This window comes from Leopardus geoffroyi, chromosome D2 (genome assembly GCF_018350155.1).
Source record: "Leopardus geoffroyi isolate Oge1 chromosome D2, O.geoffroyi_Oge1_pat1.0, whole genome shotgun sequence".
NCBI lineage: Eukaryota > Metazoa > Chordata > Mammalia > Carnivora > Felidae > Leopardus > Leopardus geoffroyi.
Window position 1 is genome coordinate 3,000,379 of NC_059334.1, and position 24,616 is coordinate 3,024,994.

The 24,616-nt window shown below is 40.3% G+C and overlaps 1 protein-coding gene and 1 long non-coding RNA gene across 20 annotated transcripts in view; one reads left to right on the plus strand and one right to left on the minus strand.

Moving 5' to 3' along the window:
• PCDH15 (protocadherin related 15) overlaps positions 1-24,616 on the plus strand; it is a 1,244,966-nt gene that overhangs the window by 371,980 nt on the left and 848,370 nt on the right. The window lies entirely within an intron of this gene.
• LOC123576381 lies at positions 996-24,494 on the minus strand. Of its 2 annotated transcripts, none has more exons than XR_006701347.1 (3): positions 24,459-24,494; positions 20,399-20,490; positions 996-3,596 (listed from the first exon to the last, which is right to left on the minus strand). It is a non-coding gene; the product is annotated as an uncharacterized LOC123576381 (long non-coding RNA). The 2 variants fall into 2 exon arrangements; XR_006701346.1 differs by lacking the exon at positions 996-3,596 and adding an exon at positions 18,633-18,767.

Sequence of the window (24,616 nt, forward strand, 5' to 3'; positions counted from 1 at the left end):
TTATACACTCAACTCCCAAGTCGTGGCCCTAACTGACCGTATGCATTAAGGAGACGGTTTACTTCTGTTGGTTGACTGGAATGTTTACAGAGGAAAAGCAATGGCTATGGTGATTGGTTTTTTACCCTATCTTTAACTTCTTTTTGGATCCTGATTAATTTACCCAACTGTATTTTAAATCACTCTCAAATAAAGGAAGACCAAAAAAATAAATAAAAGAGAGAGAGAGAGAGAGAGGGACAGAGGAAGGAAAGAACGGAGAGGATGGGCAGTGTATCTGTCTGAGTAGGAACCTTGATAATGAGGTAGTAATATTTATTGCTAATGAAAGCATTCCAAACACACACACACACACACACACACACACACACACACACACACCTCCCTTTAATGTGTGAGGAAATCAAGAAGTTAAAAAAAATAATAATAAGATGCTCAAACTAATTAATCAAGGCAGAGGCAAAACCAGGATTCAACCCAGGTCTGTGTTACTCCCGAGCCCATACTCTTAACTCATTTCCTCAAGAAAAAGCCCAGACATTCACCTAGGTTTTTAAACCTCAGACTCAGCCACCACACATTTAATTTTGTCAGTTACATTGACCTTTGTGATCTGTGCTTAAAGGTACAATAAAAGCGAATATTAAGCTGAAACACTTGGAGAGAAGCAACTGGCTGATGTCTGTTCACATTGAAGAAGAATGAATGGGGCCAATTTGAAGAGCCAATTTCAAAAAAAAAGCATCGCCATTAAAATGAACAAGAGGAGATCTGGATTTACAAAAGGAACTGAAATGCTAGTAAAATATTTGTTTTAATTTTTTTTATTACGTTTATTTATTTTTGATAGAGAGAGACAGAACACAAGTCAGGGAGGGGCAGAGAGAGAAAGAGACACAGAATCCGAAGCCGGCTCCAGGCTCTGAGCTGTCAGCACAGAGCCTGACGCGGGGCTCGAACTCACAAACCACGAGATCATGACCTGAGCCCAAGTCGAATGCTGAACCGACTGAGCCACCCAGGCGCCCCAGTAGTAAAATATTTCAAAAATAAATTATCTTCCTGTAATCAGGGCAAGGAATAGAGTTTTGCTAATATGTTCCTTAGGGTGAACTTTTATCATCATTTAGGATCCAGGAATCAGTGTGTTTAAAAGCAACGATCTGATCATGTATTTGTTCTTAGTTCTGAAAGTAACAGTTTCTAAAAATTATCATCATTAACCATGCATGTCTATTGTTACAAAAATACTACATTTAACGTAAATGTCTCAAGCAAAAAGTTATTTGAGTAGTTACCTTTGCATATGGCGAGTAAGTTCTGCCTGGAATTAGAAGGTTGTTCACACTGGCTCGTCCAGCTGGACCGTGCTTCCTGGACCACTGTTAGGAGGATGTTAACTCTGTGATCTCAGTCAAGGTCCCCTTCCAGACATCAGCATTGGCTGAGCCCTTTTCACCTTTTGGAAAAGAATGGGTACAGAATAGTTCCCTTAAGGTACAGTTCTTCAGGAAGAAACACAAACAGCACAGCATGGAGGGAGAGAGGGAGGAGGAATAATCCACAAACAAACTCATGGCCAGGGGCCTGCACCCAATGCACCCTCTCTGTCTAACCAGAAATATGTGCATTCAAAGGCATGAGGACAACGTTTAAGAGCAAAGTGCTTCGTCTAATGAATGTTTTCCAATCCTGTTCTCAAAACATGCAAACACAGAAGATACTATTTGTTAGGGCACGCCATGGAAGACGCTTGCGCCTATTTATGTCAGAGGCGTCTACTACAGTGTTTTGGCAACCAAAGGACCTTCCCAAGCGCTGTCACGAATGCCACGAATGGTGTCAGCGTCCATCTGGAACCATTCTTAGCACACCTTAGAATCAAGGAAACAAATCCTGAAAGGCCTGCTGATTTGTCTTTAATACACTTTTTGAAAATCATGTTTGCCTTTAAACTAAAATACCCTGGGGGTATATGGACTCTTGACCGTGATCCCCTAAAGCTTTATTAAAATAAATAAGTTTGGCGCAGACTAAGCAGGATTCTGGGGAGAGCAAGGTGAGAGACAAGAGCAGTGACAGTCTTGCCCTTCATAAAGACTGCACGCGGGGTGGGGGAGGGTGGGTGGCCAAGAGTGCTGCAAAAGTAAAACCCAACCTGCCCCTGAGGACAGGTGTTATAAAGAGGGCCATATGGTTTCATTAGCATAAGAAGAGGGGCTCATTCTCTTGTTTGAAAAATTAGATGAAGCTAATTTTTGCTAGCCATCCTATTAATTACGAGCCCTTTGTCTGGACTGGAGGACAGTAGATAAGTCAACTATTAAACAAAATTTACCGTTGAGTGATTTTATCTTCCAAAATGGCATAGACTTCTTGGAAGAAAAGGGTTGTTCATGTAGTCTAGATTTACACTGCTCATTCTCTTGGTGGTTGTGTCTGGGAATTTAATGACCAGAACATTACCATGCCCCATGTTCTTTTCCCCAAAAATGGAGTCCTCTGTGACATATTGAATTGTTTGGAGATTTTCTAGAAATGAGTGTCAAGGGTGGCATAATTAACTAAAATCTTCTATTTAATTCTATAATTTGTGATTATATTTCATTGCTAGGAATATTTCCCTCTATGTAGCTAAGAATCCCTAGGAACAAAAGTCTAAATAAAGAAGTTTAATGGATTCTTATGGAAAACAAGATAGATTGATTACTTGGTTAACTCACTCGTTCTGTAAATCTTTGGGTGCCTAAAATGTAGTTGGCATTTCACAAAACTTTGTGTAGGGAAGTGTGCAGATAGAGTTAGCATAGCAGGCTGGGACCATTACCCTTAGGAAGACCTGCTTACAAGGTTGAACCCTGGCTAGCACTTAGGAACTTGGGTTTCTTGAAAATCCCCATCATTATTAACTAATAAGCGTGGCGTACTGTACATGAATTATTTGTACAAACAATGTGGTTTTGGCTAAACAACTGCTTCCCTTCCGAGAGTCTGGAGTTTTCATACATGCTGGGCAGTGAATATTAAGTGCCTAATGAGCTCCTTTGATGGACAGAACTCCACACATATTCTCACAACCCACTGCTGGAAGAATTAACTGCATCTCTGTGACTCCAAAGGGAAAGAGGTCTTGGAAGCTTGCACCTGGTTTCCTCTGAACTTTGATGTGCCTTTTCTCTTTGTTGATTTTGCTTTGTATCCTTTCACTGCAATAAATCATAGCTGTGAATATGCCAATATCCTGAGTTCTGTGAATCCTCATAGTGAATCATTCAACCTGAGTGTGATCTTGGGGACCCATGGCACAGGAAACACACACACACACACACACACACACACACACACACACACACCCAGATTGTGATCTCTAGGACTATAATTTTATTTGTACATGAGATACAGAAGCAAAATCTTTTAGATTAGTGGTTCTTAATTAATAGTGACTTTGCCTAAAAAGAGACATTTGGCACCGTCTGGAGACACTGCTGGTTATCACAGCTGGGGGAGGAGGAGTCATCCAGTGGGTAGAGAGAGGTTAGGGATGTTGTTGAAAATCAGCATCAGCAGATAGGCCATCCGCTACTACAAATAATTGTCTGGCAAAGAAAGAAAAAAGTCAATAGTTCTTTCTTAAGAAATTCCATGTAAGAGTGCAAGATAATATTCAATCTAATACCCAAAAAAATAATGTGGAACATAAGTACAAAGGCAGAATGCACAAAGAAAAATTATTTAATCAGAATTGAAGTAGCTCCCACACCCAAAACTCCTTGGAATGCGTATGGAAGTCCTGGGTGCTGAAATGCTGGTATCACTTCCAAATAGTCTATGTACCTACATGGTCCCCAGTGTCTAATGAATAGATTGTTTTAAATACAGAATATTTTTTTCAGTAGGAAAAGCACCAGAGAACCTCTCTTGCAAGATATAAATAACTCTTACATACTGTAAATGTAGAGGATGCAAATATTACACATGTATCCTATCGATAACAGGAAATGCATTTGGGACACAGAATTTCAGGTGCTTATGATCTCTGCTGTAATTCTGGCAGTGGTTCTGCAAACTATATTCCTAGTATTGACAATAAATGGGCAATAAAATGATTACCTTATATTGTTCCCTCTTTAAATGAATTCTTACATTCTGTAGAAATAATATAAATGATAATGGCAGGGCTATGGGTTTAATAAATAAATAAATAAATAAATAAATAAATAAATAAATAAATGAGAGTCTTTTAAACTTTGTACCCACAAATGGAGGCTATTCTCAATATACTGGTGTGGTGAGTTTAGGGGGAAAAGACAATGAGATAAGCCTTCAGGGACTTCCAGTTCAATAAGAACTTGGTCTTCATTGTTAAGCCAGCAGGTGGATAGTAGGCAAATTGTTGTAGGAGGGAATAGGAATGCATAGGTTCAGCCATGATTGTTTCCAAGTAGAAGTTGATATATAACATAGATGGACATTTTGGAAGAGAATAAATCAGAGATCCTCTGGGCAATGAAATTGTACCAAATTAACCTTGGGATCCATCCAGGACATGTGAGAGCAATATTATGTAAATGTGGATTTTTGGTGATAGTTCAGGGTAAATCATTTTCAAGTCAGAAACAGTCATATTACAGAGATCCTACTTACTGATTGTATGGCGTTAGGGAACTTATTTATCTTTTTTATATGTTTATATGAGAGAACAAGCAGGGGAGGGAAAGAAAGGGAGGGAGAGAGAGAATGCCAAGCAGGCTCTACACTGTCAGCACAGAGCGTGATGTGGGGCTCGATCCCCTGAACCTTGAGATCATAACCTGAGCCAAAACCAACACTTGGACACTTAACTGACAGAGACACCCAGATACCCAGTAAGTTATTTATCTTTATTGAGTCTTCTTATCTTGTAAATTTGTGATGTGATTGTGAGGGCTAGATAAGGCATCTTGAGGTGCAGCTTAAAGTAAGGGCTTAATTTCATATTTTGCTGTTGTGTTCTTGTAGTGACTTGTTCCTCCCATGTGATGCACCACAATGAAGGGAAGCATGGATACACTCTCCACTTCCTGGTAAACTTAGTTAGATCATTTGTGTTGGTGGACACGTGGGGGGGGGGATGGGCACATGGGATACAATGACCTATGGACAACAGAAGCTGACAAAGCAGAAAGACATGTGCGGCCACCCCCATCACTCTTGCAGGAAGGCTTTTCACCTGGCATAAGCGATGCCTCCGAACGGTCAAAAGTAGGAATGAGACACTTGGCCCTAGAATCACTGTTCTCGGTGGTTAAGCAGCACATTCCTCCCCATGGCTGCACATTAAGGGCTCCATGCAATACAGCTAGAATTAGCTGTTCTTTCATGTGGTATAGAGTTCAGGAGTTTACTGTTTGGGGTAAAAGTGCTGAAAGACCACTTTAAAGCCAAAAATATCAAAGAATCTAAAACTTGGCGGCTTGGGGCATGTTTTGAAACGGTAAAAAGTAATGACAACATGATAGCGAAAAGTTTAAAGAGGAAGATTTAGTCAATTTGGAGGTATTTCTCTCACTGTCCAGAGACAAGGATATTCTGACTACTATTCCTATCAATTCTATGCCTATTACCCTGAATTCATGCTACACTACTGCAGCTCCAAGAAAATATCCCATAAATATGTCTTTGTTTCTATAATTTCTGGCTCAGTCAACAATATTGTAACTAGTGATTAGACTTTCTAGACATTTAGAGGCTATTAAATGAAACATGCTTATTAAAGAAACGTGCTGTCCGATATCCAGGCCCTCACTGCACAATGATGTTGCTTGTGTATATTAACCAGTTTCTAAGCCAGTGAGTTCTGTTCATGCCCCATCCACACTTTCCTAACCATAATCAATGTTATATTAGCTGATAAAAACCAAACCAAAACAAAACCAAATAAAACAACAACATCAAGAACAACAACAACAACAACAACAACAACAACAAAACAGTTTCTAGACCTGCCTGCATTGTGAAAACCCCACAAGGTAATGGCACCAGTCTGATTTCAAGTTCATCGCCACATTTGGTATGTTGTGAAAGCAGCCCTTGCAGCCATCATTCATCAATAGACACAAGCCTACTTAACCGAGGACTCTGCCCTTATGAGAGACGTTATACAGTGGTTGATTCTTTTTGTCTGTTCTGTGCAACACTTGTGCTTAAATCACTTTCTTTCCTATTTACGTTCCTTTTACTGTGTATGTGAAGGATTAGTTTCTGTTTTACCTCTCCTTGAATAGTGTTTCCTATGGTTACAGACAATCAGCAAGCTAATTTCATCTGAGCTCCAATCACAGGCAATTTATAAAATCTTAGAAGAACACAGGTAGGTAGTCAGTAGTAATCAAGTTAGCTTTGGTGGGACAATTTATTTTTATGTCGTTTGCCTGTCATAAGCCTGGTGAGTTGATTTGAATCATCGAGGTATGATGGCTTTTGAAAGACTTTTGATTTTTCCCCTTCTCATGAAGTACTTATTAACAAAATGGTGGGAAAAGCCTGTATTCAAAAATTAACATAATTTCATATCATGAAGGAAATTTTACTTATGAAATACAGTTAGTGATGGAATTATTATTATTATTATTATTATTATTATTTTTAGGAAGAGGGGCCTTTGCAGTTTGTGGGTAACATTATAAAAGAGACATTTGTAAGAAAAGACAACATGTTTCTAGGGAAGTATGTAGGATTGTCCTCTCCTATTTCCTCCTTAGAGGAGTGGTGTGTATTTACCTGGATTGCTGCTTAGACTTCCCACAAATTTGTCACTCAGAACTCTATTTATTATAATATACTATCGGAGTAATAATTATTCCCAGAGAAGGAGGTGTGCATCTTTTTGGAATCCTTGCCATTTCCTCTAATATATAGATTCTGACTTTGATAACATTTTATAACTACCTCCCATATCCTCTCTGTTTTCTATGTCTTTCTTAATTTACAGCGTACATTTCTGTAATATTTTGGTTTTCTATTTGAGTGTCTAACAGATCAAAAGGCAAAGACGCTTTATGATAGTCTCATGCTGCAGTCAAATAATATGTTAACTTTGATCACTTATGGCAGCTGCCTCCAGTTCCAGCATGTAGGGATTTTCCCCCTAAAAAATGTGTTTTCTCTTGTGACTTGGTTTACTTTTGTGCATTGGTTCTATCTTTCTGTTTAACAAATTATCCCAAATCTTAGTAAGGCAACAACCCTTTCCTGTCTCACAGTCTCTGTAGGTCAAAAGTCCAGGCAGCGCTTCACGGGGCTCTCTGGGTCTGAACACCTCACGAAGCTCAGGGAAGGTGTCAGTGGGGCCACAGTGGTCTGGGGGCTTCCCTGAGGGTGAGTGGACACACTTCCATTCCTTACTCAAGAGGTCGCTGGCAGGATTGTTTCTCCTGGGCTCTTGGGTAAGGGGTCCTCCCTCAGTCCCTTCCTTACTGGCTATTGGCCAGGGACTTCCCTCACTGTCATTACATGGATCTTTTCCATGAAGCAGTCACGCCAGAGACAGCAAGTTAGAAGCCAAGACCCTGTGAGGAAGAAAAGCATCACGGTGTTCTGGTATTTGATCTCAGAAGCCATTAATCTCAAGCATGATTAATCTCAAACCCTCTGTCATGGGGAGTGGAAAGGATATGAACATCAGGAGAGGAGCATCACTGAGAGCCCTTTCAGAAATTGCCTGCCCGTGTGCGTGTGTGTGTGGCGTTTTATGAAAATAAAACGCTTCTTTTAAAACAATATGATTTTACTTTATCTTTATTTCTCAGATATTTTAGAATGTAACCCATCACCCTCATGATGAAGAGAAATTTCAGGACACATTATGCCACCTCCAGTATGTAGGAACGCACACAAAGCACAGCATGTGTCACGTTACGGACATGACTTTTGCCTCTATCTTACGTTGGAAAGGATATGTTCGTGTCTCCCTCTCCTTGGTATCTGGAGGGGTGGTGATTTACAATGACTGGATTAAAGTGTACTTAGAAACCAAATTAAGAACTGTACTGTTGGGTATTAGGATAATCTTATTAAAGTATGGCTAAGTGGGCCCACATGCCTTCTCATCATCTATAGATTTCTTGCCCTATTGTGTCATCTTTTTCTATTTGCATGCACCAAATGTGGCTTTCAAAATAGGAACTTTAGATAAAATATGTCTGTAGCATCATGCCCCTGACAGTCATATAACAACATGTAGGGAAAAGGGCTCACTTGGAAGACAAATCCTAAATAAACTTGTAAGTTCTTTCAGAGTATTTATTACACCTTCTCCTCACGTATCCAGTACTTACGTCTCAGATTTCACTAGTTTAAAAATCACGTTGTCCTCAAATGCCCGAGCAAAAACCCTGACCCCGACTTTACTTGCTTATATGGAAGAATTCATTCATTTATGAGGTGTTTACACATTTCCAGGGACACGTGTCTGCTCCAAAGTCTGTATTGGTTTTTACATGACACCTGCATTTACCGTCTGGCTCCAGATCAGAACCTGTAACCACTTTTCTTCAAGGCCCTCATCCTGCATGTCACATCCTTCTGGGTCTCTTGGTGCCCACATGGCTTTTTGTGAAACACTTCAACTGAGTGGGGGCACCTATCCATCCTTTCTGCAAATACAGTGAGCCTAGACGCAAGTCTTCAATTTTTAACAAAAATTATGCTGAAGATTGTAAGATAGTGATGAAAATTTTATCACAAAGACATTTAAAATTCAGTATGTGATATGACTATTCTCAAAGGACACAAATCCTTACATCTCTGTGGACGCCCTCTACTGCGAAATACATCACCTGTGAAAGAGGTGACTTTTTTGAATACAATCTTGAGATCTTATGGTTTTTTTTATACTTATCGTGCCGTGAACTCATAGGGACTGGGTTCCCGCAGCTCAGGCTCCTCTCTGTGTATTCTCACAAGGTGCGCTTCTCTGGGTGGGGCAGGCTGGTGCTTCAGCTGAACCGAAGTACCTTTCTCTTTGGCTTCCTTCTTCCTCTGATCATTTTCCTTCACATGCTTCAGGAAGGCTCTTTGAGGGCTTAATATGCTCAGTATATACATTAATTCTCTCAGCAAGAATCTTACCCTCAGCGTGCTTGGCCGATTACACAAATGCCCACAGCATGCTGGGTAACACGGTAGACCATGTTTTGCCATGGGGACGTCTGGGGGGCTCTCCTTTATGAACACTGCCCATTCCCTTGATGTCCCCAATATCACCTTTCTTTTGATTTGCATGTATGTGGCCAAAGGAACAACTCCACGTTTTCTAAAGGGCATAGAGAACATACAGCGGGTACCTCTCCTCTTTCGCTTTGTGTGGGTCATTTTGGTGAATTATTGGAATATGGCAATTCTTGCCAAAAAAAAAAAAAAAAAAAAGTGAAACAGACTTCTTAGCCACCCTAAGGAATTATGGAAGTGCCCTTGGTATCACATTAGTTAGAGCCAGGTGTTACCTGTCTGGGATAGTGATTTGGGTATCTCGTGTACTTGGGTTACATAGAACTTTTAGCCGCTCTGACGGCCATGACATAAAAACCTAAGTTAAACGATGTCGACTCGTTATCATCATTTTAGCCAGGTTATTAATTTTACAAGCATTGTTGTCAGATGTATCTTCTAGAAGCAGTTTGCTTCCTTGCCAATGTTCACCTCCTGGCCCCACTGTAATCCATTCTAACACAGCAGCCCAAGCAACCCTTGGAGTGCCAAACCACATCGTTCTTATGCAAAAAAAATTTTTTAAAAAGTCAGCGACTCTCCATCTCATTCTGAATAAAAGCCAAATTCATCCAGAGGGTGCCACATGGCCTTACCTCCTCTTAACTCACCGGGATTGTGCCCACCGTAGTTGCCGCTTCTGTTTCTTGGCTCAAACCACAGAATTCTTCGTCATTTTCCCAGCACATGTGACGCCCACACCCCCCTGAGGGCACTCACACTGTCCTCTCTGCTGAGGACTCTTTCCCTGCAGTGTCCCTGAGCTTGGAGCTCTCACCGCACTCCCCGATGAGTCTGGCTCTGGCCAACCTGTTCAGCACTGTCCCCGCCTCCATGGCTGCGTATACACCTTGCCTTCTTTTCCTCTGTACTTGAACACCTTCTGACACACTGAACTTTTTCCCTGATGACTCCACACACTAGGATTTAACCTCCAAGAGGGCAGGACAAAAGGACATAAGTCTATCTGTTTTGTGTATTACTGTGCGTTGTTTTCTTCATTACTGTGGGTTTTTAAAATAAATTTATTTTGAGAGAGAAAGAGAGAGAGCACAAATGGAGGAGGGGCAGAGAGAGGGAGACAGAGAGAATCCCAAGCAGGCTCTGCATTGTCAGTGCAGACCCTGACGTGGGGCTCGATTTCAAGAACCATGAGATCATGACCTGAGCCGAAATCAAGATTCAGATGCTCAACCGACTGAGCCACCCAGGCACCCCTATTACTGTGTCTTCATACATGATGTGTACTTGATAATATCTGTTAAGTTCATGTTACTTCTTTGCCAATGATCACGGATCTTAGGCAAATCAGTTTCCAAGTTTGGAAAAATCTGAGATGTCATCAAAGTCATTCCTCACTTCACAGATGGAATAAATGGGGCCCAGAGAGAACACACAGCTATTTTCAGTAAACGTGGAATTAGAAAGCTGCCCTTTTTTTTTAACTCTTTAACAAAGGTGGGTACAAGTGATTTACATAACTCCATACTTAGAGTAGTAGGAGCCTAAAACTCATTCCAGTTTTAAACGTTTAGAAATTACTAACCTATCGTGTTCATTGTGTTTTATTTTACTCTTAATGGAATTGTTCACTTCTCATGTGACATTCACTCTTACCTTTCCACCCCACTTTCTTGACTCTGCTATTTATTCAGTAATCTCGTAACAACTGTGATGTATAAAATACACTTGCAGTAAATGTTTCCAAGATGGGTTCTAGCATGTGGTTATGGCTTTATGATGTCCGTATACTAAAGCAGAAATGTCTCCCTGCCTCCAGGATAGGGGGCCACAAGACAGCGGGGACTGACTGGGGCTCACCTTAGGGGCATCACTCTTGTCACTGATGCATGCCTGCTTTCGGATCACTTAGCACTGTGTCTAGTAGCAGGGGGCGGGGGGGCAGAGTTGCACAGGGAGTTAATGCTCCCTTCGATCAGTGGGAGTTTGCCTATGATTTTTGTCCCCCTGAAAAGAGTTTATTTGGCCTGTTCGATGACAGTCCTTCAAAATCAAGTGAGCGATGACCCATCACACCTGCAGACCCCTGCTCAGAAACACACTGTAATGTTGTCTCTGCCTCCCTCCCCTATCCTCCCTCCTGTGTCTCAGGGGCTGTACTCCTAACAGAACCATGGGGCTGCCTTTAAGGACCTTGAATGCTGCTAAGAAAATTATGTTCAGACATACATAATGACCACAAAGTACCATGTGATCTGTCTTATTAAGTACATATAAAGGACACAAGTTCAAGGAAAGAGATCTCTTTAGTTTGAAGAGTGAGAAAGAAAGAGTGAGCAAGCAAGAGCAGGGGAGGGGCAGAAAGAGAGGGAGAACCTCAGGCAGGCTCCACACTGTCAGAGCAGAGCCAGATGTGGGGCTCTATCCCACAACCCTGGGATCATGCCCGGAGCCGAAACCAAGAGGTGGACATTTGCTTGACTTACTGAGCCACCCAACAGTCCCCCTTTTTATGGACCATTTTTAAAGACAGGGACATAGAAGACATGGACACTACCATCCACCCCCAACCCCACAGAAAAAAAAGGGAAGGGTAAACATGCAGATATGCTGGCACACCTCCTCTGTCACCCGGACAAGCCCTGGTTGAATAGGGAGTGTTCTGCCCCGAGTTTGCTTGATGATGCTTGCTGCTGTTGCCCACACGAGTCCAGACAGATTTGCGTGTAACTCGTGCCCTGACCTGTGGCAGCCATAAGTGCACATCAGTAGTCGTCACGGCAAGTGACGGGCAGCCCCCCAGAACCCGTCCAGCCTCCTGTTCTCCTCTTCACTGTCCTCTCTCATTATGCTTGGTGCTCACGCGGACATTATGCTTGGTGCTCACATTATGCTTGCAGCTCAAGGCTGCAATCAGTGCTCCAACAAAGTGAGACACAACAACAACAACAACAACAACAACAACAACTACAGAATTGAATTATCAAGCTCCTCAGTAAGTTCTTAACTGACTTGGAGTAAAAGACAAACTGTGGACTAGTTTTTATTTTTGTTTGTTAGTTTTGTTTTTGCATTTTATTTCTTTTTGTTGTCTGATTGCTGTGGCTAGGACTTCCAGTATTATGATGAATGGCAGTGGTGAGAGTAGACGTCCTTGTTTTGTTCTGACGTAAGGGAAAAGCTCTCAGTTTTTCCCCATTGAATATGATGTTAGCTGTATGTTTTTCATAGATGGCCTTTATTATGCGGAAGCATGTTCCCTCTAACTTATTTGGTTGAGGATTTTTATTATGAATAGATGTTGTACTTTGTCAGATTTTTTCCCTTCATATATTGAAATGATCATATAGTTTTTATCCTTTTTTATAGCTGATGTGATGAATCACATTGATTTGCAAATATTGAACAATTTGCTACCCAGAAATAAATTCCACTTGATCATGGTGAATGATTTTTTAAAAAAGTAATATTGGATTAAATTTGCCAGGCTTTTATTGAGAATTTTTGCATCTATTTTCATGAAGGATATTGGCTTATAGTTCTCTTCTTGTTGTGTCTTTATCTGGTCTCGGAATCAGGGTAATACTGGCCTCATGGAATGAATTTGGAAGTTTTCCTTCTCTTCTATTTTTGAAATAGCTAGAGAAGGTATTAACTCTTCTTTAAATATTTGATAGAATTCACCTGTGAAGCCATCTTGTCCTGGAGTTTTGTTTTTTGGGTTTTTTCGATTACTGATTTAGTTTCATTGCTGGTTATCAGTCTGTTCCAATTTTTTATTTTTCCATTCTTCAGTTTTGGCAGACTATATATTTCTAGGAACTTATCCATTTTGTCTACGTTGTCCAGTTTGCTGGCATATAATTTTTCATAATATTTTCTTACATGATTCTGTGCTGTTGGTATTTCTCCTCTTTTGTTTTTGATTTTGTGTATTTGAGTCCCATTCCCCTCTCTTTTTTTTTTTACTTTTTAAAATTAGTCTGGTTGGAGGTTTATCAATTTTTGTTGATCTTAAAAAAAACAGTTCCTGGTTTCATTTATCCCTCCTATTATTATTATTAATCATTATTATTATTATTAATATTATTTTCTATATCATGTATTTATGCTCTCACCTTTATTATTTTCTTCCTTCTGCTGGGTTTTGTTTGTTATTCTTTTTGTATCTCCTTGAGGTGTAAGATTAGGTTGTTTGAGATTTTTCTTGCTTCTTCTGATAGGCCTGTATTGCTGTAAACTTCCCTCTTAGAACTGCTTTTCCTGCCTCTCAAAGATTTTGGACCATTGTATTTTTACTTTTGTTTGCTTCCATGTGATGTTTCATTTCTTCTTTGATTTCTTGGTTTACCAATTTATTGTTCAGTAGCATGTTATTTAACCTCCATGTATTTGTGATCTTTCCATTTTTTAAAATTTTTTTAATTTTGTTTTTGCTTTTGTGGTTGATTTCTGGTTTCATAGTATTGTGGTCAAAATGAAGGTATGATATACCTTCATTCTTTTTGAATTGGTGAGGCCTGTTTAGTGGCCTAATATGTGATCTATTCTGGATAATGTTCCATTTGCACTTGAAAAGAATGTGTATTCTACTGTTTTACAGGAGTGTTATGAATATATTTGTTAAATCCATCTGGTCCAATGTGTCATTCAAACCCACTATTTCCTTATTTATTTTCTGTTAGGATGATCTGCCCATTGATGTAAGTGGGGTATTTAAGTTCCCCTACTATTATTGTATTATATTGATTACTTCCTTTATGTTTGTTAAACAGTGCTTTATGTATTTGGGCACTTCATGTCGGGTGCATAAATATTTACAATTTTTATATCTTCTTGTTGGATCGTTCCCTTTATGATTATATAGTGTCCTTCTTTGTTTCTTGTTACTGTCTGTTTTAACGTCCATTTTTTCTGATGTAGGTATCACTGCTACAGCTTGTTTTTTCCTTTCATTAAAAATGCTTTCTGGGGCACCTGGGTGGCGCAGTCGGTTAAGCGTCTGACTTCAGCCAGGTCACGATCTCGCGGTCCGTGAGTTCGAGCCCCGAGTCAGGCTCTGGGCTGATGGCTCAGAGCCTGGAGCCTGTTTCCGATTCTGTGTCTCCCTCTCTCTCTGCCCCTCCCCCGTTCATGCTCTGTCTCTCTCTGTCCCAAAAATAAATAAACGTTGAAAAAAAAATTAAAAAAAAAAATGCTTTCCTTCCCTTCATTTTCATTCTGCAGCTGTTGTAGGGTCTGAATTCAGTCTCTTGTAGGTAGAATACAGATAATTCTTGTTCTTTTATCTATCCCATCACCCTATGTCTTCTGATTGAAGACATTCAAAGTAATTATTGATATGTTTGTACTTGCTGACATTTTGTTATTTGTTTTATGGTTGTTTTTGTAGTTCTCTTCCTTTCTCCTCTTGTTCTCTTCTCTCATGGTTCACTGGCTTTCTTTAGTGATATGTTTGGATTCCTTTCTTTTTATTATTTGCATATCCATTAGTGGTTTTTGTTTTATGGTTACCGTTCAGTTTATAAATAACATTTAATGCATATAACAATATCTATTAAGTTGATGTTCACTTAGATTGAACCCATTCTAAAAGCACTAAATTTTTGCCAGTCCCTCACCGTGTTTTAGTATATGGTGTCATACTTTTACATGCTTTTAGTTTGTGAATTCTTTGATTAATTTTTATTAGATGTAGTTAATTTTATTGATTTTGTGCTTCCTGCTTTTCTTACTCCTGTCTATGGTCTTTCCCTTCTGCTCAAAGAGTACCTTTTAATATTTCTTGTATACCTGGTTTAGTGGTCATGGATTTCTTTAACTTTTGTTTGTCTGGGAAACTCTTTATCGCTCCTTCTATTATAAATGAAAGCTTTGCTGGATAGAGTATTCTTGGCTGCAGATTATTTTTCCCTTTAAGCACTTTGAATATATCATACCACTCCCTTGTGACCTGCAAAGTTTCTGCTGGCAAATCTACTGAGAGCCTTATGGGGTCTCCCTTGCATGTAACTGTCTTTTCTTGTCTTGCAGCTTTAAAATTTTTTCTCTTTATCATTACATTTTCCATTTTAATAACTGTGTATCTTGGTGTGGACCTCCTTGGAGTGATTTTGCTGGGGGCTTTCCTTGAATCTGAATTTCTGTTTTCTTCCCCAGATTTGGGAAAAACTATTTCTTCAAATACTTTTCCTGTGCCCTTTTCTCTCTCTTTTCTAGGGATCCATATAATGTGAGTGTTTTAACACTTGATCTTTTCCTCAGTCTATATTCATTTTTTATCATTACTTTTCTCTCTCATGTTCAGCTGGATTACTTTCCATTACTCTGTCCTCCCGGTCGCTGATCTGTCCTTCTGTTTCCTCTAGTCTACTATTCATTCCCTCTAGGGTATTTTTTTATTTCAGTTGTTGAGTTTTTCATCTCCGAATCATTCATTTCTTATGTTTTCTGTTTGTTGAGGTCTCACTGAGGTACTGTCCTCTTGTATCAAGTTCAATGAGTGCCTTTTTGACCATTACTTTATTTAATTTTTAACTATCTTTTTTTTTTAATTTAACAGAATAGTATACATGTATTATTGGACTTTATGACATGAAAGCATTATATGCAATGGGATATTCTGTCTTACAGTAGTACTCTCATATGCACTGAGACCATTGTAACATGCCCGTATAAAATCCAGCATAAAAAGTTCTCTTTCTTCAACTTCTTTACTCAATTAAAACAAACCATGAATATTTATTTTGTGATTTGAAAACCAAGCTAATTTTATGCTTTAAACCTCTGGCAAGTCATTTCTCATGGGGCCTTTCCAAAGCCTTATTTTCAATAATGGCTATCCTTTATTTTTTTGTGGCTGGCTTAAAGAATCTAAAAATACATATTTTATTAATCTCACATTGTCTGCTATATCGTGGATGCTAGGTCATGGAGTTTTTGTTGTTGTTCTTGTGGTTGTTGTTGTGGTTATTATTGTCCTCATCTTAGCTGTAGAGGGTAAAATGTTATATATTATAAAAAATAAAAGGAACAAAACCTTATTATCCATTTGCAAAATTGTATAATACCCACTCCCATTCCCAGTGAAAGTTCCTTCTACATCTCTCTCCACAACCAGGATTATAGAGCATCACATCAAGAGAGGAAAGAGCAGGCAGCCAATTTGTAAGGAATCCTGAATAATACACCTATACATTGATGAAACACAAATTTGTCCCAAATAAGCACTCTTTGCATACACATCTAAATCTAAATAGAATTTTTCATATACACAATGCAGTCTCAATGTTTTAAACTAAAAAAAAAAAAAAAAATCAATAATGTAAACAAAAAAATAAATTTAAATTTAAATTCATAAATATACCATATTCTGGGGCAATCACATTAGGATCTTATCCCTCTGTTTCAGAATTTTGACCATTATTTTAAATGATCTGTCAGGCATATTAATTATCTCCCTTTCCTTTAGGTCTCTTGCTGTGATTTTGTCCTGTTCCTTCATTGGGACACATTCCTCTGTTTCCTCATTTTGTCTGAGTCTCTGGGTCTGTTTCTGTGTTAGGAGAGTCAGCCATGTCTCCTGCTCTCGAAGTCGAGGCCTAACGAAGAGGAGGCTTTGCCGTGCCCCGCGGTGCAACGTCCACTGTTCCCCAGAACTTGGTGCCGCGGTGTGTCTCCTGTGCGTTGTGCCCTGTTGTGGCTGAGCCCCTTTCGCCTTCAGTACCATCATCTGCAACGGCTCTTGGTCGGCCGTGGGCAGGGTTTGTTCCCTGTGATCTTAGTGGAGTTGTCTGGGGCTGCCTTGGCTTACGTTGAGTCAGATCAGGTATTTGCATGAGCTGCAGTGTCTTCTCTCTTTGTTGTCCCCTGCGAAGCTTTTGTTGGTGGGCAGGGCTGCAGTCAGACCAGATGTCTGCCCCAGCCCACTGATGGGGCTGTAGTCAGACTGGTGTGTGTGCCTATCTTCCTCTCTTCTTGAGGCAGGAGTCCGTCCAGAGAGGTGCAGGTGCCCTGGAGAACACGGGGGACTGTGGTGGACAAAGTCCGAGCTGGCCTGCGGTGGAGGGGATTTGTACCCACTGTGGACAAGTCCTGCTGAGGCTGGGTTGGAGGGGCTGGGTCTGCAGGAGGGTGTGGGGGTGGGGCACGTCATCAGCAAGCTAGGTGTTGAGTGTTCCTGTTGTGCCGGTTCCCTTATATCTAGGCCGGGGGAAGGGAGAGGGAGATGGCATCCACCAGCTCCTTTGTTCTTGGAGAAGTCTCCCAACAACCCCTGCCCTTCCAGCACAGGCCCCAAGATTCACAGACAAATTTGCCTACCATATACACAGATTTCTTTCAAACTCCTGCTTCTGTGCCGTATGTCAGCCAGGCTATCTGCTGTGCTATCATCCAGGGCCCAGAGTGCCTAGTGGGGTTCTGCCCCCCTCCCCTCTGTGCCTGGGGATCCTAGTGGGTTCTGTTCCCGCTTCTCCCCTGTGCCCAGGGTACCTAGTGGGGTTCTACCCACCTCCCCTCTGTGCCCGGGGCACCTAGTGGGGTTCTGCCCCTCTCCCCTCTCACACATCAGGTGTTGTTCCCTCCTGCAGATAGTCCCATGGGACCGTTTGGCTTCTGATCACATCTCCGCTCTTTTTCTTCTTTTGGATATGGCCTCTTTTGTACATCTAGCTGCAGTGAGTCTGTTCTGCTAGTTCTTCAGGTCGTTTTCCAGGTTATTTACACAGCATTAAGTGTTGTCTGGTTGCATCCACGGGGCGAGGTGACCCTAGGATCCTTGCACTCGTCCGTCTTCCTCTTTCTCTTAGGATGCCATCACTCAGGCTATTTCAGCGTGTCTGCTTTGTGCACTCACTAGCTGTTTTATTGAGCTAAGCCTTATTTTTCCACCATGCACAGAACTCTGTGCACACAGCATTTGGTCCAAAACATGCTTCCTCCACCTGACCGGGTTTCAGGGAATAGGTTCTGCTGCAATAACCATTTTAAGAAGGAAAATGGCACGTATAGTTTCATTATAGTTATATATATTTGTATGCTAGTTTATATTTTGTGTATATTATGTTGAGCCATACATGTTTTACCCGTAGTCCTTCAGCGTGGGTACACTACTCTCTGAAGCTGATAGTAACTTATTAATGGATAGGAAAGCCAGTTCTATTCAAATGGCTCGTAGAGTCACCTTTTGAGAAGATAATTATTTTATTTTTTTAAGCGTTTGTTTTTGAGAGAGAGAGAGAGACAGACAGATAGACAGAGTATGAGCAGGGGAGGGGCAGAGAGAGAGAGAGAGGGAGACACAGAATCCGAAGCAGGGTCCAGACTCTGAGCCTTCAGCACAGACCCTGATGTGGGGCTCAAACCCATAAGTGTGAGATCATGACCTGAGCTGAAGTCAGAGGCTTAACCAACTGAGCCACCCAAGAAGATAATTACTTTAATTCAAATTCAAATCACGGATCATACTGGGGATAAAATGGTGAACTAAAGCAGATATATGTGCTGTCGTTCTGAGATTCATTGTAGATTCTTGGTATAGTTTTGGTTTGGGGAGACACCTAGAGAAACAAAATGTATGAATTATCAATCTCAATACGTTTTATTAACAAGCATGTGCCTAGTAATTTTTGTTAGCTTAATCCTGAAAACGTTTTTAACTTTTTGAGAAGATGCCTTCTCAAAAACTGAATAGAAAAGAATGTACTGCACTAGAGGATGTTAACATAGTTTAGACATGAAAGTGTTTGTTTACATCACAGCATAAAAATTGCAAAAATGTAAAGTTCACTGAACAGAAATTATGGATACATACATAGTCATGGTTTGGGAATGTTAAGAGGACCCCTATGAAGTATGAAGAGCTGTCAAGGATGGCCTTGAAAGTTGACCCTCTTAGGCAAGGATAACTTCCTCCATCTCATGGCAAGTTAATGGAGCCATATCATAATGAAATGGAATGCTGTTTTTAATGGAATTCTTAGGTTATTTTAGAAGCCAAAAGATCATTTTAATTGTATCTTTTGGAAAAAGTTACTTAGCCAAATATACCTTGCCAAAAGTTATGACTCCTAAGCTGGAATTAGATCACCGTGCTATTAAATTCAATGATTAAGGATTTTTAGAAACCATTTTTGTGAGTCTTACGGAGGATAAAGATTGGCTGCTTTACAGGACATATGTGTCTGATGTGCACATATGTAAGCCTACACGTGTGGTACATCAGACACAAACGGCATCTGAGTGTGACTGTAAGCTCTGTTATTTTGTGTACCCATCTTTCTGTTCAGCTCAACAGCACTGGAAAAGCTGCCCTTTGGTTTTTCCTGGAGAAGCTATTTACAGACACTGGTGATGTTTGCGGGAGACCGTTCACTTCACAGGATACCTGGCACCTTTCTCAAAATGAGATCTCCTTCTCTGATTACTGTGCTGTGTCCCATTTTCAGCTGTCTGGCATGGTTCTTTCTAAGCAGTGTATCTGTGAGGTTGTGAAAGGAAAGATAACCGAGGAATAAGAGGGCAGCTAAGAAGTCAGCATTTCTCATGCAAAAATGGAAGCTCAGAGAGGTTAAGTAGCTTCAGTCAGATCATCAGCCTCACAGCCTCCATCCGACTTACCATGTGTCAGCTTGCTTCACTGACAGGCACCAGACACAGAATTAAGATGAGCTGCTTCGTTCTTTTGCAAAACCCAAATACAAAATTTTAGTCCAAAGTTCATCAAAAGTCAAATTGGAGTTTTTAGGAAAGGAGTTGTAATCTTTTTGATAAACTTAATGTTTTGTTTTTTTTTTTTCTGAATTTAGGGGAAAACATTTGGTATTTTTTTTAGTTAATTTCTCAATTTATAAATAAGATACTTACAGAATAGAATAAACCTAATAGATAGATGGCCAAATAAATTAAAAACTTCTTGGAGCTTTATCAAGAAATACTTAAGTGTTTCAAGAAAGAAACATTTAACTGTTTCATAGTAAAGTTTTTAGGCGTATTGATAATTTGCATAGACATTGATTATACTCTTGAGTTAAAATATATACTGGCTTCTAAAACCTTCCATCGGCTATAGAATCTGCAAGAGTAAATCAATCCAGATTGTATGTAGACAGTCACTTCTTTAATTTCAGGAAGGGCACAAGAAAGCAGAGAGAAAGGATTAGCATGCCTTAGCAATTCGAGTGATACTTACTGGGCTGCTCTCCACAGTGGAATACGCTTGTCCACCCAGTTGAGTGTTGTTTGCTTACGTGCTGGTGTTCCACTTCCGTCCACGATGCAAAGCTGCAGAATGACAATACTGTGACCGTTACGGAAAACGATTGCATTGAATTTTTTCTTTGATTAAGTGAAGGCAATGTTAAAGCCTTCCCTTTGCCATTTTGAAACGTTATTCAACCTCACTCAGTTATGAAGAGCGGTGTTAAGCACACAGGCCAAACTGAATGAATTCTATGAAACAAAACCCAAGCAACTGCTCTAATTGTATCCCAGCACACCGAGGGGAAGTTCAAATGCATCTGCTTTGCTGCTGGTGATTTGTGTTGCCCAGTATATAAGAACCTAAAGAGACCATCTTTTTTTAAACTTTGGGCTAGAAACTACAAGCTATCTTTGTAAGTCTCATCCATGCCACTTTCTTCTGTCACACATCTATCATACGTTTATTTTAAGCCTAGAATGCTAAAATCTCTTTTTCCACATAGTGGAGCTTAAAGTCCATCCAAACTATCCATTTTAAGTAAAATTAAGGGAGTGAATCTTGGTGCAGTGCAACTCATAAGATGATTAATTCCGTGTCGTTTCTGCCTAGACCCGTATTAATCCCCAACCCAGTTGGTTAACTGCTGCTTATCTCTGTTCTCACCATCTTACTGCATTTCAAAGTACAGCCCCCAGGCCCAGTTCCCAGTGTTAGTGTCCAGGACCGTAGCAATGCTAAGTCACTGATCACTCAGTTCTGTCCCCCAAATCCCAGTGAGACCTCTCCCGGCCATGGGTCAGGCTCCAGCTGTCAACCTCCTTCTCTCTCATTTGAACTGACCTGTGGAGTTCTTTCTCTGCTCCACCGTAAGCATGAGATTTTTCCGGGAAATTGTCCTTGAACTTGTTCAAAACATCCCTGCTCATCACAACCCTTGTCCCTAATCGTTGTCTCTTGCTTCAGTATTACTTCCTATGTCTCTTCTACTGGCTGGATTGGGATTACAGATCTTTCCTTTGAGCATAAATGCCCAACAAAAGATTCTGGCTCTTTTCCTGTCTTCCTCCTGGCACACAGTGAATTTTCTCTATCTTCTCTAAAGCTCATGTAGCAAATTGAAGACTAATGGGGGGGAAATCATGTGATTTCATATCTTGGAAAGGAAAAAAAAAAAAAACAAATTCTTCTCTCTCAACATTCACATTTAGGAGGCCCTCAGAAGACCCAATTACCTTGACAGCACATCAAAAGGGAATATCTGTAGGTATTTCTTTTTTTTTTTTTTTTTAATTTTTTTTTCCCAACGTTTTTATTTATTTTTGGGACAGAGAGAGCAGAGCATGAACGGGGGAGGGGCAGAGAGAGAGGGAGACACAGAATCGGAAACAGGCTCCAGGCTCTGAGCCATCAGCCCGGAGCCTGACGCGGGGCTCGAACTCACGGACCGCGAGATCGTGACCTGGCTGAAGTCGGATGCTTAACCGACTGCGCCACCCAGGCGCCCCTATCTGTAGGTATTTCAAAATTCAACAGTGTGTAATATGTACTTTCATAATCAAGGCCAGAAAAGCCAGCCAATTAAACATCATACAAGTCTAAACACCATTACTGACAAAAGACCCAGAAATTAAATCGTGAGAAATGATCATCAAAACAGCAGGTATTGTACATGAAAAACGGACACTTTGTTATCAATTTTGGTTGTTTCCATACCTTGAAGGTTAAAATTTTATACAGTGAGTAAACTCTTACTGCATAGCTACAGACGTTTGAACTAAGATTAAGAAAATGACATATATTTGGGTTTCAAATGAAGGTTAAACTACATAAGTAACAAATGCATATATTTTTAACTGGGCGGTCTTTTGATATCTCCGGACATTTACATGCAGAGAAAAGTTTGCTATTAGAGGCGATTTTTTTAAGTGTATGGTTGGGCTAAATAACAGACGCTGAGGTTTATACCTACTCAAAGTGATCTGGTTCTGTGATTCTCATCCGTGTAACAGATGAGAGGCTTTGTGTTTTCCTTTACTGTACTGCCCTGGAAACGGACGTCTGTGGCTTGTCGAAGGCCACATGAGTTCAAGAAACTCAGGTTGACAATCTATTCCATTTCGATAATGAAGTTCCCTTGTTGCCAAATGTTAAAGGTACAAGTTTGTGAGATTAAATGTCTGAAAGGGAATGTCGCTGGACCTAGTCACACTATCGCTATTGAAAAGAAATTGCATCAGGGCCTCCTCAGTGGTGCTTCAGTAATATGTCCCAGTGACTCAGAGTATTAAAGCAAAGGCGTCTTCTTTCTTTACAGTGACAAATGGGTTAATCGGATGAACTCTTCTGGATTATTGTTCAGGCCTGGTACCTGAATAGCCCGAGTGGTGATGAGACACCACCTCTTATCTGTTTAGCAGATACAGTAATTGGCTGGGTCAAGGAGCGAATTTTAAAAGAACCTCGAGGCATTTCTGAGTCCAGTGTATGCACACTCTCAGATATGCAGGTGATCCAATAGTCTGGCTTTCCCAAAGCAGTCCTGGGATGGAACAGAAAATAAACAGTCATCTTACTGCTAATCATAAAATTTGAAATGAAAATAATGAGATGGCACATTCAGAAAACTTCTGAAAAATCAGATTATTATGTAAAGAAAAGAAATGAGATTAAAACTTTTTTTTCTCCCCTCCCCCCCGCCCACATAAGTGAAAGTCTCATTTTGGTCTAAAATAAGTATTTCTTGGGGTACCGGGGTGGCTCAGTCAGTTAAGACTTTGGCTCAGGTCATGATCTCATGGTTTGTGAGTTCAAGCCCCACATCGGGCTCTGTGCTGACAGCTTGGAACCTAGAGTCAGCTTCGAATTCTGCGTCTCCCTCTCTCTCTGCCCCTCCCCTGCTTGTGCTCTCTCTATGTCTCAAAAATAAGTAAACATTAAAAAAAATTTAAAAGAGCAAACTAATTATTTCTTGCAATGCCAATTAGAGAAACACTTCTGTTCTGCCTCCTGTGCTCTGTGACAACAAGTTATGGCAGGATGGGAAAAGGAGCTAGAAGGAAAGTATAATTCAAAATCTTTCTGACACAAACAAGCTGAACTCTAGTCTGTGGCCATTACAGAGGCTGCTCTTTTCCACAACAGCCCAGAGATAATGAACCTACTAATACTGCTATTGGAAAGCTCTGAATGATGGGCACTATGGTGTTAGGATTGTTTCACTAAGAAATGCAACTAACAGTGAGAATCAAATCATCACTGTTATTGAATGAGACTAAACTAAACATGATTAAGTTTGAAACTAGCAGCATCTATCACAATACTTTTCCAGTGCTATTTATTGATTTGTCAGTGTTTGTAACCCGTAGAGGCAAGCTCTTGTCACTAGATAACTGATGTTTTGGTTACCGGTTTTATAAAGAATCATCTCATGATCCTCCCCTGGATGGGGGCAGACAGCATCGATTGGAATTAGTACAATCAGAGGAAAAAGGATCACTCAGACTTTTGTTTGATGGGATCAGGCCAATATCTTTGTGAATCTCTACTTTATGCAAGATGCGATTCACATTTAGGGATTGTTAGTAATTGCTAAGACTCCTTGAGCGTTTCCGTGGCCAAAGCACACACTAAGGTCTCTTTTCTCATTTAATCCGCACAACAATAAATGGCAGGCACTGTTATTTTGTATCATAATTATTATTAATATTTTCCTTATATCCACTATACAGAAAGTAAAACAAGGTGAAAGAGATTAAACGCTGCACACTTTAGAGGAAATGCATATTTAGTTACTAATATATAATAACGCGTGGACTGGGTTCATTTCCCGTTGTTCTCAATCCGTCCAAGAACAAGTTCAGGCTGTTGGAACCAAGCACAACATTCGTTATTTACATAGACAAACAATTATGTAAATAAGCTGTTACTACAACGTGTGATTAAATTTCAGACCCTATGAGGAATTGATTTGCCAAGACCTTCTTTCAGAGATCAAGGAAACAATTTCTAGCTGGAGGGAAGGGTAGCTTACATATAATGCGTTGTTTACCTTTTTCCCTCCCTTTGCAATGAAAGAAGTCGATCGGTGATTGTTCAATCTAAGGCAAAAATCCACAGCCACTTCCTCCTCGTCTTCCCCAAACTGGGCCAATCCCAACATGATGCCCCAATCATGAGGCAGAAACGTAAAACTCCTCCTGGGAAATG